Below are 16165 nucleotides of genomic sequence, written 5' to 3' on the forward strand. Positions count from 1 at the left end.
ACAGGAAGACTAGACTAACTTTTCTTGTTTAACCTAATAAGAAAAAAGGCTGAGAAGAACATGGATGATACCTAATACCCTATTACTTTGTGTGTAAATGCAAAGAATAAGAGAATTATTTGAGCACAGAAATAACATTGGCACAGAAACAATATATTTAGGATAAATGTTTAATGACTTCTGAACATTAGAAAGTGATGGTCTAGAAAAATATGTCTAACAGAGAAATAAGAGTAAAAATTATTTGGATTTAAGCTTAAGAAATGTACTACACTGGGAACTCACAGTAAGGACTGGACTTGAAAGTCTGTAGTGTTTGCCCTAGCGCAATATTTATAGGACTGTCCTTTCTTTCTACTCAGTGGCACCTTCTAAGAGCTATCTGAAGCAGATACCAAGCCTGTTTTGGACTTGTCTGGCCTTTTTTTGTGGCTTGTCTTTTTCATCACTAATGGAGGAGACTTACATTTCTACCCCACAGCTTCATGACTTATTTACTACAGTGGCCACATCCTAAAAAGTAATTTAAGACAATAAGGGTCTCAAGAGAGAAAATATTTCCCCAGAAATAATTTCACAATAGAAGGAAGGGTGGGAAAATTACTTCACGCCCACTGTAAATTCATTTGTAGTTCTGGGAAGAGGGTGAAGATCTCTCCCTCTTACAGTTAAGTAAACTACAAGTAGGAGTCAGGAGGAAAACTAAATTCTTTTCTGCTGTTTCTGAGCAGATTTTTTTAAATTAAGACCAGTATAAGGATAAACAGTTGCATAAATTCCTGATCTGTGAGCATAATCTCTTCAGGAACAGAGCTATCTCTTTCCACATTGAAATAAAAGCTCTGTAACACTAACACTTGTGCTCCAGATTCTGCTGATGCATAAAGAATATTAGACAACAAATCTTAAAAAGTATCTACTTAAAGTTAATTCAGCTTCAAACTACAACGTTTTTTGTAAAGTGGTCCATGCAAGTTTGAAGGCCAGACCTCATTTCTCAGCCCCACTGGACAGGCTCTGAAGGGAACCTCCAGCAACTGGCGTTTTATTTTAGCAAGAAAACAGAAATCAAGGCTGGAATATCCTTCTGGTTTTTAAGTCTGATAGCTTTTGTCACTTCTGAATAAAATCCGTGGTGGCATTTAAGTATTTGTTTAAAAGAATTTCTGCTTCTTCCATTTTTAATTAAAAGTTATAAAATACATTATTTACCCAGGAGATTAGATCAGAGCCATTCTATCCCATTTACAACAAAGAGAGCCTGTAATAAGTCCTTGAAACCCCTTCTAATCTGTTATATAAATATTTATTTAATCAGTTTAAAAATGCTAATTATTTACCAGAGAGACCGAGGCAACTTCTACAAAGTTACTATGAATGAAAACATAGTTTTTGAGGGTTTTTTGAATATATCATGTACTTAATAGCTTGAAAGAGTTCCTTTACAAGATGTTCAAATCTTTTTGGCAAATGCATATTTAGGTTGCTATCTTTTTATTGTATTTCATTTAGCTAATCTAAGGAGATTTTTTTCCTGGCATCTATTGGTTACGTTAGTTGCTAATTAACTATTTCCTTAGAAGTGTATGTTCTGTGATTTCAATCATTAGAAGAAATGCTGCTCTTCATCGTTACTTACATTTCAGACTAGTCTCCGCTTTCATACCACCTCACCCTCACTTTTGTATACCCAAACAAATATACAGTCCTTAACTTTACAACCAATTTTCCATAATGAGAATGTCCTCTTAGATGTATGAAAACAAGTAGGATATCAAAAGCAAAACCTGTCTTCCCAGAAGACAGCAAAATAATGTAGTATATTGATATAGCATGAAATCCTACGGCCAAGTAGAACATACCATTAGTAGGTACATACAGATGAGTTTTGGAAGTTAACTTGTAGGAAATCACCTCTTGCGGTAGGTAGTGTAACGGTGGCTGAGCTAGCACTGCGTGAGGAGTTCAAACAGTGTGGCTCAGCATTGTCTATCTATCTCATCTGTCTGGGGCCAGAAACCAGGACCAAGCAAAGCCTGATGGAGGCAACAAGGAATTTATCATCTGGGATGAGATGTGAACCAGCATAGGAGGAATAGCGCTTTTTCTTGCATCCAGGACGTGTGGTGCAACTATGGGGTGCAGGATGATGCTCGCTGAAGTACAGAAAGCCTGTGGTTGCTGTTGGCAGTGTATCCAGTGCTGCTGATAGAGAAGCCACGGTATAATCCTACATCAAATATCTGGGCTATGTTGCTTCTGACAGCTGTCTCCATCGTAGCCAATACTAAATCTGATGATAGTTAACACCTAATTTCTCAAGACAGACAAAGACAGTGCCATATAAAGCAACCATAAAGGGCACGGGTTTTGTCCTAGCTTTACCTTGCTCAGTGCATATTCCTCTGCAACATAAGTATGGAGAACATACTAAATTGGTTTAAGTTTCATCAGGGTTCATAGCCTAGGAGAATAGTATTTGATTTTGTGGCATGCATATTGATTTAAAAGAACAAACTGGATCTAACTGGAAATTAAAGCACCTTAAACACCTCTGACTAATTTCCTGGAGCCTATTTTTCAATCTCTAGATAATGCATTTAGCCATCACTTCTATGTTACTGTTTTATCTCCTCTGTTAGCATTATTCTCAGTACTGTAGTTCCTGTTCTGCTGCAAAATATGCTTACTGTTCATTTTACTTTTGACATTTGCTTTCACTGAGCTTTGAAACTAACCTGTGTGCAATCTGTGAGCCTATTTCAGGTGAAGATGTGTTTCCCAGACCTTTTTGAGAGATTTCGAAAACCTAAACTGCAATTACAGAGGAGCTTGCATTGTAATGTCTTTTTTTTTTATTCTCAGCATCACCTTTTGTTGTGTATGACTATCAAGGTGTCTTTTAGGACTCTTAGCAGGTTGTTTAACAGAAGACCTTGTATATAGTCCTTCACTGAAATAAAACAGCTCTTTACTTGCAAACAACTTTATTTGCACTTCAGTGGATACTATAAATACCTGAGCATTTAATTTTCAGTTACGTATGTATTACTTCAAATGACATTCTTCTCTCCCTGTGCAGTAGTTAACATAGGCTCACAAGCATGTGAATAGTTGCATTTCAGATCTCTGTTCAAGAACCTATATTTCAATTACAGATACCACACTGGACTCCTAAGGAAGGCAAACCCAGTACTTAAAAGATGTATGTTTTTTTTCATTTATTACTAAATTCAGTTATCTATGCAAAAGAAATATGAAAAAACCCACCAAAAAATAAAAAAAAGCATGTTGGGAAAAATACAATTGGGAAATAAGTGCACAAAAATGAGAGGGAAAATCTATAATCTAATCAATGAAAGAAATTGATTATAATAATAATTTGGTGATCCAAAAGACCCTTGAAAGCGGAGATAGTTTCCTATGATCAGGAACTTTGTTTCCAGTAGTTGAGTCACAGCATGATGAAGGGGAGGGCCGTGTGAGGATGAGAGCTCACAGAAGAAGAAAAGTAAACAAGAATGATTCTGTGGTTTTGTCAGGAAACAGCCACGGTGTAATGTAGAGTTCCAGATAACCACTCTATGTGCTGCAGGCCAGGAGTCTCCAAGAAAGTTTTCTGGATATACTCTAAGTATTTTGATCAGTACTGGAGCTTGGTGCTTTTTCTCTTTCTGTCTGTTTGCCTCTGTCTCTGTCTTTCTCTCTCTTTATTTATTCTCTTTTGGAACCAGGAATCTAGAGTGCTCTTCCATGCAAACTTCTTGTTTACTTACTTTTTCCCGTGTTTGTCTCTCTTCAAGCATGCAGCCCTATGTGGCTTCCCAGTCTGTTTACATATGCATAATTTTGGGAAGGAATACCAGCAAATAAATTTTCTTCATTCATCCTTGTCTCAGACATGAGACCAAGAACTGCAAGGAATGCAGAGTAATGCAGTAAAGAATAGAACGCTTTGTGTTCTTGATTTTTTTTATTAATGTCTGTTTAACAGTAATATTTAAAAAATGTAACTAAATATACGTAAACACTTTCTGAATTTACCATGGATACCATATTGCTGTGCACTTGACATGCTGGTAGTTGAGTAATCATAACTCTTGCGATGTCTAACAGAATGCTAAATGCATTTCCCGCCACCATACCAGGCCAATGAATTGTGTTGATATTGGTGAAACCATGACCATTTAATCAGATGATCTTACTGGTATTTCATATAGCATAGATAAAAATCTCATGATAAGTAGATGCAGCAGACAGATTCAAAGGTCAAAGAGATGACTGTCTGTAGAAACAATATTTTGTAATATAAGTCACCTTGACTCCAGGCTCCAGACTGCAGGTGCAACATACAGTGGTTATATTAAAAATGTATTTAAATATGAGTTGCTGCAGGTAAACTGATCCAACTGTCATGTCGTAAAAGTCTTGTGACACTCTTGAGCTACAAATACATGAAGTGGTCTATGGCCTGAGCCTCCAAGGAAGATCACTATCTCTTTTTCCAACTTAAGCTCTAGCTGTGGAATATGATCAACCTTTTGTAAGAGCTGCTGTGCCCTGGTGCATGTCTCTTGTTGCAAGGCCCCAAATCTTTGCATCACATAGGTTCAAATTTGGAGCAACTTCCCTGGAATCTGAGGGGACACACAACATAAAAAAATAATGCAAGGGTGGAAACAGGTCGTTTCTTGCATTTTTCAAGGAGTTGAGGAGATGAGGGTCTTGATAGGAAAGTGAAAAAGAAGGTGATTGCAGTTCACGTGACTGGTATAACATGGGTATAAAGCCATTGTCTTGTATAATGACACTCCTGATTTATGACACTGCAGTTGAGAACCACAGAGCTCACTGCATTCAGAAAACCAAGGAAGGAATTATCCTGATCCAGGCACAATGTCGTATTCAACAGACTTAAAAAAGAAAAACATTAATCCAGGTTTTCAGTAATGCCTTTTTGGACATTTTCTTGCTAGCCTTCATTTGTACAATGACAACATTGCTGGGATTTGAGCTACTTCTGTTCCACCACAGTTCCTGTATCAATCAGGGTCTTCCACTCTGCTCACACACACCACACACACACACTGCTAAAAAAATTTACTCACTACCACGTTACTCTATTCCTCTGTCACCCTGAGGTTCCAGTGGAGCTAAACAGTGATAAAACTAGAGCAATGAAATAGTAAATCAAACACAAGTGCGTGCACCCACACTCACACCCGAAATCTTTCCCTCAGAGAGTTATGAGACTGCACTACTTGCTTTACTATGAGTAAATCCAAAACTCTTCCTGTTTTTAAGAAAAAAGAATACACATAGAATATATACAACCTAAAGAAATATCCTTGATAAATAAACCAGCAGAACAAGAGGAAACAACAAGAAAGAAAACATTAATGGAGGGATATATACTGTTAAAAGCATTCTTAAACAAAAGGTTGGGTTCTCAGCTGGTGTAAGCTGGAGCAGCTCCATTGCCTCCAGTGGAGCTGTGCCAGTTTATCCAATGCGTATGCTCTGGCCCACTATGTCCTGCAAGTCAAATCACTGAACTGGAATCTTCAAAGCTTTCACTATAATGCTGTTAAATTTGTATTGCTATTAGCAACAATTTCTTTTAAAAAAAGTTTGCATACGCAAATTATTCACATTGCTTTATTTTTTCTTTGTCAGTTCACAAAAAAAGTATTTCAAGTTGTCATAACCTTGCATTTAGCCAGTGAAAGAGTAATCTTGAAAGGAGAACATTTTTTTTTACAAACTGGACACATACCCTGTTTATTTTTCTCTAAAATTTGCACACAATAAAGCAAGTAGGATTTTTTGTTTTGTTTTAAAACCTTTTTCAGATATTATTATACAAAAATATTCATATGCAAGTAATAAAGTTTTTTTAAACATCCAACTTCTTTAAACCTAAAGCAAAGTCACACCAAAAAGTTGTTTTTGTTTTTGTTTTTGTGTTTTTTTAATCTAGACAAAGTACACCTTGTGCTTTAACAAACCTACGGCATCATGTGCTCTTTACAAGTATTGTTGTGAATATGCTCATGTGTCATTATTCATTAAGTAATGCAAAACTTGCCTATTTTGTGGATTTTATTTCCCTTAATCTTCTTTTTTTTCCCCTCTGTGTGTTATTTGTGTATGTATATATGTGTGGAAAAGTTAAGGCAAGTGCAATCAAAGTTACAAAAATCAATATTTCTATTGCTAACATGTGCAGCATTCATATTTAGTGAGCGATGTCTTTTCTCCTGTAAGAATAAAAATTGCTGAAAATACAGAGTGTTTAATATGTTATAGTTGTTACAATAAGCTGTTCAGTTTTACACACCAGGCTTGGTGAATTTTCCAAAGGTTAGGATAACATAAAACATGTTCTTTTTAAAGTAACATACACTGGAACTAGGTAACATTTTGATCACGAGTCTCTTGCTTCTCAGCAATGTGTATAGTATTACTACAAAAATGCAGTTGCTTTCAGTTGACCCATCTATTTTATTTTTTTTTAAATAAATATAAGTTAATCTCTTTAGGTAAAATATTTAATATATACTAGGCATAAATATAGGTTGATGTATCTCTACTTAACTTCAGTGCTTCTATTTTAACTTCAGTGATTTTGCACAAAGTGTATAAAGGAAGAGGCATATTTTCCAGTTTTCAGCCATATCTGTAGCCTTAAGGAAAGTCTTGATAAGAATGCCTATGTTAATCTATGGTTTAGATGGCAATAGTAATGAACATTTGGAAAAAGTAATGATGCTGAAACTTCAGTTAAATTATAGAATAACCAGAAATCCATGTTGGCATATTCTGGGCCTGATTCTGCTCTTTTTTTGCACCAGTTATACACAGCGTTAATTCTGTTGACTTGAGTAGAATTAGTTTTGAATTTTATCAGCTCTTAAGCAAATTAAGAAGAATGATCCCAAAGCGTAGCACGGCACTTGTTTGTTTCATTCCATCCATGCAAAATGTTTTAAAGTTGGTAAGTATATCTTTATAGCTTCAATGTACGTGCACTTATTCAATAGGAGCTACAGAACATTTCAGCTAGGGATGTTCCCAGAATCAGAGAGGGCCAGCTGAGAGCTTTCGTAATAAAGTGTTTTATCGAGATTCTTATCCAGCTATTAGTTTTGGATAGCGCACTCCCACGAAGGGACTGTTACTGCTTGAGTTGTGTTGTGCGCTTTGCTTATGGACAGCCAGCTCCTCCTGAGCTGCCTAAAGTAACTGAATAAAATTAAAGAATCTAAATCCCCTAGACAAATTGTGGTTGGTAAAAAGACACTACAGTTGACATTAGAATCAAATATTTCTCTACAGACCTTTATTTCTTTATTTGTATTACATTGGCAGCTTTTTTGGAAAAGTGAAGGCAGTGAAATTTTTCTTCTACTATTGCAACTAGGCATATGCTCTTTCTCATAAAGGTCTTTTTGGACATTTTGTTTTCTTCTCTTCTGAAGAAAGTGCAGTTAGGTACTATATGTTAATAAAACTAACTATGAAATGGTTCATAAGTTTAAGTTTATATATTATGAATAGTCACAGGTTACTAGCAACTGCACAGACTTAATAGTGTGTTTTTCTTGCAAAATTCATACGTGACTCAAAATCGCTGTGAGTCACAGCAGTGGATTTTACCTGTAATGTCAGGAAGATAATTTAATTCCATTTTACTGTAAAAGCTAAGATGAATATCAACTCCCTAAATTTGTTGGCTCTTTCACCACTGCCCAGCACTGGGCAGCAGCCTACTTTAACTTTAGTTGCTGCTGAACAGGAATAAAATAAAACTGAGTAACGAGTCTGCAAATTTTTATGATGAAACCAAGATGTTATAGTAAACTATTTCTGAATTTGCTAAGTAATAAAATAGTAAAAAAACCTAGATTTTATCTTTACAGAACACTTAGAATAAGTTATAACTGGTGACTGACAGTCATTGTAATGATGACATTATACATTTCCATTGATTCACCTTGACTTTGAAGTAGCTGAATTTATTTTATTTTTTCTCAGGAGAACCTTAGCAAGCCAACAGATGGCAATCAGAAGGCCAAAATGAGAAGAAAACCACAAGTTTCTCACAGAAACCTGATCTCTCAGTGAGCATGTGTCATCAGACTCACTGTGTCTGAGATTCCATGTGTTGTGGCACCTGAAAGCACCATTTTCCTTTTCTAAACCTCTTTGATGGAGTGTCTATGAAGTGGAGAACTGACTGAAGAGGGAGCTGAGGAAATCCAGCAGCTCCTTGAACAGGTGCAACATGCACAGGTAGGAGATTTTGTCCTGATGGCTCTTTCTTTATGAAAACAAAACAAAGCAAAACAAAACAAAACAAACAAACGAACAAACACAAAAAACCAACTCAAAGCAGTATGAGATGCTACAAGGAAAAAAAACATCCTTGAAAATAGCATGCATGTGCTGTTCAGTCTGCCTCCAACCCTTTGTTCTCTAGACTGCCCTTTACCAGGATCTTGGAAGAAACATGGCAGGTGAGGTGCCCAAGATGACTAATCCAGGAATTTTTCTTCAAAATTCCATAAAGAATAACCTGGCAGTTAATGTCTTTGCTGCTGTTTCTCACTCTTCAAATACCTAACGCTAACAAAGAAAGGTGTAGGAATGTTATTTGCTATATGGCACTGAGAGCTTTTCGCAGTCTCTTTTGTTTAGGAGTGTGAAAAGGTAAGCGGAGAAAACAAGAGATGAACTGTACTGACACTAATTATTATTTACAATAATAGGAACTCTGGCAGATATTCCTATGATTCAGGTAGATCCTGCCATCTAGAAAAAAACATTTCTTACCTCTAACAAGGCTACATAAATGGCTTCAGAGAGCACCTGGGAGGTGAAGGAAATATCTGGTAAATTCAGGTGCCTAGTGTCCTACAGGCAAAAGATATCTGTAATCTCCTGTAGCAGCAGGACTAGCTGACTGCTAGTCATGTAACACCTACTCGGTGGTGACATGACCAGGAAACATCTTCACTGTACTTCTCCTACCCCATGTCACCCCTAGCTACATACCTGTGCCACAGTGCCACCTAGCAATGGCCTGGTTACAAGTTTGTCTTCTTGCAGCACATGGAAAACATGGTCCTGCGAACAAACCCAGGTTTTGGGGACTTCCTAGATTTTTTATGACAATGCTACGTATCTTATTTTGTGGTACTGTTCTATGATTAAATGATTACAATTAAAGTATCTATGTATCAGCATTAAAACATATATAAAGTGCTTTTTGTGATGTAACTAAGATTTGAGAGTGCTTATTACAACAATTTGTCCCCAGATATCTGCACATTCTGCAAAGATTCAAGTGTTTTGCTGAGGTAGGCATAGGTTAGTGATCTCAAAGAAGGAGCTTGATGTCACTGAACTCTTTTGCTAAGAGAGACAGAGAGACAGTTGTGTCGCTGTTTTTCTCTCTGCTTTGTATTTACATAATTGTTCCAATTGAAGTTGCCTGCATTTTAAGAAGACACATGTACAATTTTCTAATGTGATGTTGAAGGTTCACGTATAATAATTGTTTAAATTTTCTACTGAAATGTCCCTAAGAACTTAATTAGGGCTGCAGTGAACTGTTCATCAGAGAATATTAACTCTGGCAAACAATTTCTTCTAAGTCTGTAAATTCACTGCCATGTCTGTATTAAACTTACAATGAAGAATGGGATTTTCTAAAAAAAATAAAATAAATAAAATCTCTGTGATTTACCTGTCATGCAAAGAATGAAAAGAAAATCTAAAACATTCTCTCACATAACTTCCTACAAAACAGCAGAGAAAACAACCTTCCATGAAAAAAAAAGAAGCCCTAAAAAAATAGGCTTTAATGGGGTTTAGTAATTGCATTGCTATTTTGCTTTTCTTTATTTATTTTTGCTTTTCAAGTGTGTGTGCAGACCCTGAAGTTTAATGGCAGATGCATGGGTGAAGACACTTTGAGCCCATGACTGACCTTTTTTAAGACTTTCTTTTCACTTTGCAGAAGGTTCAGGACAGTATCAGGATGGGGCTTCACATAAGCACTCCACAGGGATGTGAAAAATGGTGTGCGAACTGAGAACAAAAATAAACTTTTTTTTACACACCAAAGCTTGGCTCCTGTAAGTCTCTTCTCACCCTAAACATCTCTGCAAAGAGTTTTCACATGAACCCCAACCTGAAAGCTCACAGCAAGCTTTGTACGCCTGTACAAGGATGGGACGGGACAGGACAGGATGGAATGGGATAGGACAGGATGGGATGGGATGGGATGGGATGGGATGGGACGGGATGGGATGGGACAAGATGGGATAGGATGGGATGGGATGGGATGGGACGGGATGGGGCGGGATGGGATGGAAGCTGCTGTGAGGGAGCTCAGGTGCAGTGCTAGCTGATCAAGATGGCAATTTCCTTTAATTGTCATTTAGTGGACTGCACACTAACCCAGTAAGCTAACCTCTTTCTATGCCCTGTGCTGGCTTTTACTTTGCACACCAAACAAATGAGAAAAAACGTCAGCTGTTTCTACTCTTGTGGCTGCTTTGCAATAGGGTATCTGTGCTCAGCCAGCTGATGGCACTCACGTTTAATGTCACTAACACCAAGGCTTACTATGCACCTTCTCTGTGTGTTGCCTATAGCAGATAGAAGAGTGGTGATGTATTGAGCCTATAGTTCCTCTGTGCCCACCTGACATAGGAGTAACTAAATGTGATGGCCAAAGGGCTCTTTGGCCCTGCGTGGGCGCACACAGTCTCCCCACTGTAGAGCTTCTCAGTCACAGCCATGTGGTGCAGCCGCTTAGTCTGGCTTGCGCTTCTTTATCTGCCACCAAATGTGTTTGAGAGTATGGGCTCAGTAGGTATTATTTCTTCCTGGATGGTTCTGTATTTTTGAGGGGGGCAGAGAGCTAATATTTGGATAAACAGAGAAAGTGAAGGTTAAAAAGCACATCCATTTTATTTTTGGAGTAATTTGTGTGTTCCTTCTGTCATGCCTTGATGGTTAAGAGCGATGCCTTTATAAAAAATATCAAGAATATCTCCATCAAATTCTCAGCTCTCAAATTTTACTTCAAATTCTTTTCCTAATGCTAGTGACCCAGCACTTACTCTGTGTAAGATCAGTACTAGGCAAAGGTTATCTATTTTATTTAACATTTAAATCGTAGAGAATCATGTTAATATTAATCTGGAAAAATAAAATATTTTAATTAACAATTTTAAAATATTTAAAATATTTAAAATAAAATATTTTTAATTAAAAAATAAAATATTTTAATTAACTATTGAATGTTCCTGAAATTACATTATCTAGAATATTGGCTGTTTAATCTAAGAATGCTGATAAGATTTTAGAATGAGGCTGGTTGTAATAACAAAGAGAATACTTTCCTTCAACAGCCCTCAATCTCAATTTACTCATCTTTTAGTAATCTGAGCAGCTTTAGAATTCATACATTTTCCAAATAAGGTATCAGGTCTGCCTTTGTAATTTCTGCTCTGACTACTTCATGACTCAGTGGACTCCTGACCTCCCACCCGCAGAGATTATTAGGCCAGAGCAAAGCTCAAACTTTGTCTTAAACAGAATTTAAACAAACAAAAAGCGTAGGAAAACTCTTAATAGCTGAAACATTTCTATCAGTTTCATACCCCAGGGCAACAACTCCAAGTTCTGGAACTTCAACCCAAGGCCAGCTGGAGAAGTGCAATGCTGCCAACACGTCTTCTTGGAGGATATAGTCAGAGTCGATGGGAAATAGCGCAGCAAAATTACATCACAGATGACAGCTCAATATCCATACTAAATTCAGTGGAACTCAAATGAAAGACACAGTGGTGTTCTCCAGCCTCCACTCAATGGGCTATTTAGGAGGTGAAGAGTTGTGATTATACAGAAAAAATGCAAGGGAACTTGCAGCATTCATTATACAAGGAGACTCATTGTTATGAAATTGCTTACATTTTTTCTGATGCCAGTCACATTAGTCTCTTGCTCAGCTGAGAAATGGATTAAAAAAAAGTGTTCTAATAACAGCATATCAGATAAGGGGTGGGTGGGGTGTGAAGGAATATAGTTACTCTGGACAATAAACTAAACCTGTTACAGAAATTTTTTAGTGCTGACAGATTTCTGCCATCCTCTGTATCACAATAGAAGACACATCAAAAACTCCCTGTGCTAGACTACCAACAAGTACAAAATAATTCGGAAGTGTATTAGACATACAGGGACATATTTTTGTTGCTGATCTGTCTGTATGGGGGCCAAAAGACCCAGTTGCTTTATGTAGGTCAGCCAGAGTACAGAGTGTTGCACAACAAAAAAAGCCACAATACAATCAAAAAACAGGTGGGTATTTTGACCTTTCTTCTCCATTAGCCTCTATCCTGGTTTTGAGCTTACTTTACTGCTGTGATTTTTTTTCCTTCTTAGGATTTTAATTAAACTCTCCTTAGGCTTGCTAGCTTGACATTTTCTTCTTTTTTTTTTTTCAATTTAAGAATGAAGGAAGCCTGTTACCAGGCCAGTTTTCCCCAAATCTCACTGATTTATCTATAATTTAAATGTGTCATTAATGCACAATATCCAAGTAAAACTTTGTGAATTTTAATCAGGCGAGTATAACAAGCTTTCCAATTATTTTGAAGCTGATTATCACCCATTATGTAACATACACACGGTTTTCACAGCTGTGCAGTAATAGAAAAATCTTAGTTTGCATCTAAGCCTAACAGTATCTAGCTCTGAACCAGATCATATTGAAAGTGTTTGATGTTGGCTGCCAGGTGAGAACTGAGTCCCTACTAAAATGCAGAAGACATTTTGCTGCTGCTTTCCTTGCGGCCAAGATTTCAGCTTGTCGCAGACTGCAAATATGAATTCCTTTTCTCTTTGCTTTGCCAATTTTCTTCTCCCACACAAAGCAGTCTTGCACTCATTCAGCTTTATTAGATTTACTCTCAAATCATACTGCTGCAACTGAGAACAGAATCAGACCCAGCAATGGACTTTGCCTTCAAAATAATTAGCTGCATACTGTACAGTCCCCCATTTCTGTCCAGCTATACGTGCGGTCCAGAGAACATATATGCTGAATTTCCACAGGTTGTGCAACAGAGTCCTTTAGTTTTATATCAAGCACTACCCTGATTAGAGAGAGCCTTACAAAGACTAAGCACCACACTTGGATAATTCATGTGCATAGAATCCACGTACAGACCCAAAGTTATTGACCAGGCAGAGTAACTTTTTCCGATCATCACACTGTGCAGTTTTTAAAATAAAGTGCTATTTGCTTATGGCTAAATCTTATATGTGGCTATTGCATGCACACTGACAGGCTGCATTGTCAAAAACTGGAACACCTTCACCAAAAAAGGATGGAGCCTAAGCAGTAGGGCAATGACAGGTTTGGTTATGTTTTGTTTTGTTTGGTTTTTTTTTAATTTTCTTTTGCGTTCCAACAGAACTATTGTCAAACATAGAGCACGTGAACACACAACAGTTTCCTTCACTGTTTCCCACACAGAGCTGTTCATAGAGGAGGAAGAGTAAGGAGGAAAGTTTCTAAAGCCATAGACAGCTTCTCTGTTTATTTCAGGTTTTGTTTTGTGTTTTGTGTTTTGTGGGGTTTTTTGTTTGTTTTTCTTTTGTTTAATATTATGACAAAACATTATAAGAAAAGCTTTTTTTTTTTGAAGTAGTGTGAATATCAAATAGTATCCATCAATCCCTGAATCATGCTATTCAAAGTGCTTAAATCTACGCTAAAAATAGAACAACAGAAAAGTACTCTCCATGTGGCTAAAGAAACACCTACTAAATCTGACTGCAGTCAGATAGTTATGTTCTACATTAATTCCACATCCCAGTCTTTACCCCATGGCATGTAAAGGGGAGGGAAAGGGGGAAAAAAATAATGCATTGCTTTCAGAAGATACTGGGGTATTTGGCATCCAGCTGAATGAAGCTGAATGCCATCAGTGCCTGACAGGTGTCTGTAACAATAGCTTTCTTACACTATGAGAATAACCAAATGTGCAAAGCTCTGTTAAAAGTTTATCTGGCCTGGCAGCTTCATTTCCATTTTGTGGATGTTTGGCACATGTCCAGAGGGAGACACCATAGTAAAGAACAGATTGTAGAAAAGGACTTGAGCAAATTGTTAGAGATATAAACATTTTTAAGCAAATAAAAATCAGTGCACATCCCAAAGCTCTATTAGCTTGTTATGCAGATACTGAGATTTCTTGACTTTCACAACAGGAGCATAGTCATTTCCTCCCACACTGTCAATTCTGGATTACTCCCACAAACATCCCCCAAACTGCAGTTTACGCGCTCTCTACCCATCACTTCTCATTAAGAAGACCAAAATATTATAAGCTGTATTTTTTCCATTGTGACAATCAGGATGAACAAACCCCACACATCCATTATATTGGCCAATATCATTCAGTTACCATAAAAATACCTAAAGCTAATTAATTACATAAATAGACTATAAAGTCTGTTTGCCAGGATACCGGTTACATTTCTGCCAGGGTAAACCAAACCCGTGACTATATGACAGTGTGCTGCAATCAGCTGCAACTCTACCCCAGCTCCTCTGCTTCTGCTAGCAGAGACCGGCACAGAGCTTGGCCTGAACGTGTTGTAGAGCTGCAACACCACTCCTCTCTCTTTCTAAAAAACACAAGAGGGACTTCTCCATTATTTAAAACACGAGTAAGATGCTTATTTCATTTGTCTTAAAGATGTCCAGATGTAAACATAGTGGGGTTTTTTTTTCTTCCCTGGCAGCCATGGTACACGCACTGTTTGCAACTCCTCAAAGATAGAATCATACATAAAAAATAAAACTAATTTATTTATTCATTAAAGTGAATAAATTGGTTTTAATACTTCCAGGTCTGATTTAAATATTAATTTTGTATAAATAAAGTTTATTCTGAAAACAATGATATTTGTTGGTATTCATGTCATTTTTTCTGCCTGAGTTCTTACTGAAACCATGTTGAAATTAATAAATTTTTACTTATCATTACAAGCTAAAACCAAATGAAAGATTTCTTAATCCTTAATATATCATTTTAAAACAAATACAGGTTTTGGAACATTAAAATACAGGGGGACTCTGTAATCCGCAGCAAAATAACGTTTTGCTATTCCTTTTTTAGAAAATAACATTTTCTGTAATACAAAGTGACAAACCGTCTGCAATATTGTCTTTTTATTCCCCTTTGGTTTGGAAGTCATCACTGTAAATATCAGCAGGGATCTCTGCACTTCAGTGCCTATTGCCTCACTTGTCTCACTTGCCTGACAATTGCAAATGATCTTATTTGCAGGATTTTGAAAGGGGGAAAAGAAAAAGTTAAACATTTAAAAATAAAATCCACAACCACATTAATGCTTTTCCAAGAAGTGTTAAAAATAGGGTTTGCTTTTATATTTATAAAAGGGATACAGTCAACTCATTCTTAAAATAATTAAAAAAAAAAAGAAAACAAACCCAGGAAAGCAAAAACCAAACCATCTCTAGTTTCTACACACTCTGTAGTGACTACTGTGAAGCAACCGATACAGATTGGGTATATTCTGTTGTTTGACAGGTATCTACCGTGGTACATGTTAGATGATCAGACTGTAGCGTTACCCCAAATGGGGGTCATTGAAAGGGCAGGGAAGGAGCAGTGCACATTACGGGAGTAGAAATGAAACTGGAACTCTCAGTGAGGGATGGGGTCCTTCTAAGAACAAATATTCTCCAAAAGAGGTGAACTGCGGCAGGCATGGCCTTCAGGAATCAGGCTAGGCAGGCCAACAAAATGGATGGTGCTTCTGATATCAACATAGCTTTGTCCAAGCATTCCCAAGAGAGGTTAAAAACAAACAAACCAAAAGTCTAAAACTATACTAATGAAGCAAAAAAGTTTCCTATCTATACAGCAGTCTCTTCATTTAAAAAAATGTAAATATACAAACTCCAATAACATATAAAACAAAGTCGAAAATGTGAATGGGAAGAAATATGGGTAAAACAGGAAGACTGATGCTACAAAGAAATTGCAAAAAACATATGTACAAGACCCTGTTTTTCCTCGCGTGTTATCGATTGTAATGCATGTTTAAC

The sequence above is a fragment of the Charadrius vociferus genome, unplaced genomic scaffold (genome assembly GCF_000708025.1).
Source record: "Charadrius vociferus isolate BGI_N301 unplaced genomic scaffold, ASM70802v2 scaffold22, whole genome shotgun sequence".
NCBI lineage: Eukaryota > Metazoa > Chordata > Aves > Charadriiformes > Charadriidae > Charadrius > Charadrius vociferus.